The sequence below is a fragment of the Micropterus dolomieu genome, linkage group LG14 (genome assembly GCF_021292245.1).
Source record: "Micropterus dolomieu isolate WLL.071019.BEF.003 ecotype Adirondacks linkage group LG14, ASM2129224v1, whole genome shotgun sequence".
In the NCBI taxonomy this organism is placed as follows: domain Eukaryota; kingdom Metazoa; phylum Chordata; class Actinopteri; order Centrarchiformes; family Centrarchidae; genus Micropterus; species Micropterus dolomieu.
Genome location: NC_060163.1, coordinates 16,209,963 through 16,214,660, shown reverse-complemented (window position 1 = coordinate 16,214,660; position 4,698 = coordinate 16,209,963).

The following is a 4,698-nucleotide window of genomic DNA, read 5'->3' as shown; positions in this document are numbered from 1 at the left end:
AAAACTCCCAGCCAGCGAGTGAGCGCGAGCAACCTAAACGTCACCCACGTTTTCCGCCCTCTGACCAATCAGCGAGCGAGAAGGCAAGCTCCCCGGCGCCTGATTGGTCGATCCGGGTGCCGCTCTGTGTCAGCACCTCCCCGCTTCCTCAGTTTGATCCGAGTTCTCCCTAAATTACGTAATAGATTCTCATGCCCTAAAAAGGGAAATATGCGTCCACTGTTTGTGAGGAGTAGATTCCGGCAGCTATAAATTAACTAGTCAGACAGGCACATAGGTTTGGCACTACCAGTACAGAAACTGGAGCAGTAACTGAAGGGAGATCACTGACATCAGACATCTCTGAGAACAAGCAGGACAAAACAGACTATTCCAAAGAAATTTTAACTGGTTCTTCCAAATATATCCTTAAATGAGGATAACGAAATGTCCTTTTATGGCCACTTTTGTCATCTAGCCTACTTATCACACAAAAAAGTATTTTTCACATGTAGGCTACATGTATCTCAATTAGGGTGCAATGGATTTAAAAACAAAATGAGGAGGATGTGCAAGCATTAGTGAGCCATCACTGCACTGTGGATGCCCAGTGGTGTCACTTGCAGTGCTCCAAAATAAGAGACTGAATTCCTGTGTCACTTATTATAGATAACACCAACCACACACAATTGTTTACAAACTCAGCACAGAGGTTTATCAAGAGTGGCCCAAGGCAACACCGCACATTTTTTCAATTCCTTCTGCATCCCAACCTCACACAGTGAAATAACAGTACTAGAGGATTGAAAACCAACTGCCAAGCAAACCAGCTAAGGAATTCCCACAGAATCCCAAGAGGGACTGCAAGGCAGCAGCCCATTTCCTAAAAAGGAAGAGGCCAAAAAGAAAGAATCAAGGAAGTTACTCTCGTTGAACCCTTGAGTAAACATACAAGGGGCTGATATGCTTTCCTTTTATATAACCGGCTATTATACCAAAAGCCAATAAAAGATAATTACACTGAAGAGATGAGGAGTCCTACATTATCTTGACTTTGAAGTTTGGCTGTTAGTTATAGATCTCCACCACAGGTACCTAATTTTGTTAACCCAACTATTTTATTAAGAAAAACATGGCTACAAAGGCAAGGCAAGATGTAATTTCTCACTTCTACTCTTCTTATGCCTTGATAAAAAAAAATCAATAGTATATATCAGAGTCCACCCTGAATATAGACATCAAAGATGGCCTGCAGTTTCCACAGCTCTCCGGTTACTGACAAGGCCATCCCGTGTGTGGAATGTGAGGAGGGCTGCTAAAGATGGGTGGTCTACACCTTCCCCACCTACTGTAGGACTGATAAGACTCTGCTGCATGGAGGCAGGACACTGTCCTGACACAGCAGTGCAACACTGTGTATCCACACCATAAATCTTGAATTTGTAGTGCACAAAACATACTGAATAAAATAAATAAATAAAGCATACTGTGATAGGCAATCTAGTTTCTTGGATGCTTTATCAAAATATCACAACCGGAAGATTTGAAACTGTTACTCAATATGACAATGACCAAGTTTTAATGTAAGGTTCTTCATTGTGGCTTTGTATGTTTTTTAGTGTCTGGCTGTTTTTCTTCTTCTTCTTTTTATCTCTAGTGTGAACAGTGGGTGCCATCCTCTGGCTGAAAGAAGTAAATGCAGTCATTGAAATGGGAACACTACAAATCAGTTTTAAATGTGTGTGTGTGTGTGTGTGTGTGTGCGTGTGTGTGTGTGTGTGTGTGTGTGTGTTAAATTAAGTTAAGTGGACAGAGGACGCCTGTTGGGACATCACTGATTGGGCTGCAGCCAAAAGCACGTAATCCCTAAAAGATCTGACCCTAAAGATGGGCAGTTTTATTTTATAACAGCAGGTTAGAGGACTGAATTATGTGGCTCACCATCTTTAGTGATCCCTTAACTTTTTATCTGGCACAATCCTCGGGTCAAAATCTGTATTTGTCTTTACTTACTTTTATTTATGACTAAATACCTGAAAAACTGACATTCCCTTCATCCTCGGCTGTTAACTACTTTGTGTTTGTGCTAATGAGAAATATTGGCATGCTAACACCATTAAATAAGAAAGCAAAACATTATCTGCTAAACATCAGTATGATCACATGCTGATATCAGCATTTGGCAGGACATAGCATGTAATATGTCATAAGGCCACATGGGGGCAATAAAGTCTGCAAATAGAGCAAAGTCTGAGTGCAGCTCTTCACAGAGAAGGCTGCCTTGCAAAGATTGAAATAATTTATTGTAAGTTGAAATTTAAAGTTTTTGAATGTGTTTATGTATCTTTTTTGATCAGTGTTTCACATATGTTTGGCTCTCTGAGTTTATGAGGGAGGGGTTACTCATCACTCTTACTTTTGTGCTAGTAATAATTATATAATGTCTCTTGACTTTACATGTGATATACCTGGGCAAAATTGTATACAGGATTATATTTAGAATGAGTTTGATAATAAAGGATTTAAGAAGGTTAAAGACCTTTTTCATCATACTGACTATGTGGTCATCTCTCTGATTTAGCAAGTGTATCATCGGCTAGAGAGACTCAGCAAGAAAGCACTGCTCCAGGTGTCTGACTCAGTACGATTGTCGTGTCCTGTGACAACAGCAGCATCAAAAATGTGGAGAGGATTCACATAACTACTCTCTGCTTACACTACTCTCATGAAGATCTAAGATCACTGGATGATTCCGACACCTTAGCCATGTGTATGTTACTGGCTTCAATGTGACTTGTTTGTTTAGTGTGGCAACATTTGTTGGTTGGTTGGTCTTCTGACAGAAAATGTACAAGATTGACATATTATAGCTTATGAACATGCATCATGTTAAGTGCTTCATTGCCTCCATGCCTTTTCGGAAACAAACATAAAAATCCAAGAGGCTGTTCTTTTGACTTCTAAATTACATCCAATGGAAAAATCTAGATCTCTTGGGCATCCCTTAATACACATTTCCTGTATTAGTATATGTGGAAATGTGAGATCTTGATTAGAATTTAAAAGAAACATTTTGTGGGCTTGAACAATGCCTTTGTGTGCAACAGGTGTTTGTGACAACCCAATGAAGGGGTTACATTTAAATAAGTCACCCAACAAAATAAATTGCTGTCCTTCTTGTTGCAACAGATAGTCTCTGTATTAGTAAGGGTATGAATAAAGGAACAAATGTATAGTTTTATTTTTATGTAATTTACATGACCCATCCCTCATTGAGTTATTCAGACACATACTGTAAATCAGATCAGTACATCAACTCAGTTGAGTTTTAAAAACTCCATACAGAACAGACGGCTGGCAGTGGTTGCTGAATTAAGCAGAGCCCTCTCTGCCAACACACTGAGTTTAGGCAAGTTTGAGTTTATTCCGCCAACTCATGTGGAACAGATTTGTTTTATTAATACAGAATATGCACTGAATTGATATTTAGTGTTGAGGCTTGGACATTGTCAAGCATACATCAAGTGACATTTAGCAAACGTTTTAACGTTCTTTGCTGCTATAAATACAGAGCCAGCTACCATAAAACCTTCTTCAACAAAACATCTCCAACCTTTGCAAAGACTATACTGTACCACCTTAAGAAAGTGATATGCATGGGGACCTATCAATCCACCTCATATGTATCAGCAGACTAATACTCATCAGCTATGCAGATAAAATTATTAACTGCATGTTAAGTTCATAAAAATTCATGGCTTGGAGCAGACAATCTCTGCATGTGTAATGTTATGCCACAGCATTATTTAGCAGTACATGACTACTAGTACATGGTGATGAGTGCAGTTTAACAGATGCTCAGTTTAGATGTTAATTAGGATTATGATGACATAAATTCATCTATTATAATATTTGTTTCATGCTTAGAGGAAAATTAAACTGTGCAGCAAATGTAAATGTATCTACATAAACCAAAATAAGCCTGCAGCCTTAGAATACATATGGAGAACCAAGGCATGGATATACAACATTCATGTTGGCTTAAGCAGCAAATACTTAGCTTAAGTGGTAAAGGGAAGCAGTGGTCCCTGGCATATCTGAGAAAAAGTCTCTTGATCTGAAGCTTTAGGCATCAGGAGAGGGAAACCCCCTGTTGCATTTATTAAAGCAAACAATGTTTCCTCCACAAAGTAGAATTTCTTCCTGAAATGACAATTTGGCTTGGCTTGCTAATATAATGCTACAGAAGTAGCAATGGTAGCAACAAGTCTTTCAGCAGTATTAGCAGCAGCACAGTATTTAGCAGTTAACTGATAAAGGTGCGTTTTACAGATGTTAGGAGAGTAGAGGGCATACCATTTAACTCCAGCAGTCTGCCTGAACTACTGTAGCTTGTGGACTTAACTCTATTTAGAGAAGAAAATAATTGCAACAGATATAATTTACCAAATTAATCTGGAACTAACTTGATTATGTTAGTTTGCCTTAGCTAATCTTTTCCCTTTATGTATTTGTAATTGAGATTATATTTTAGGAGCTTTTCATAGCCAATATTTTGACCTCCATAACAGGAAAAGCACGGGTGTAATAACAATTTTTATGGTAGCTGCATTATGTTGAAGTCTTAATGTTCCAGGGCCTTCCTCTAGTGAATCCAGGCTTGCTGTCATGGCTAACTGTGACATTTTAAAACTGGGTTTGGATAATAGTATAATGATT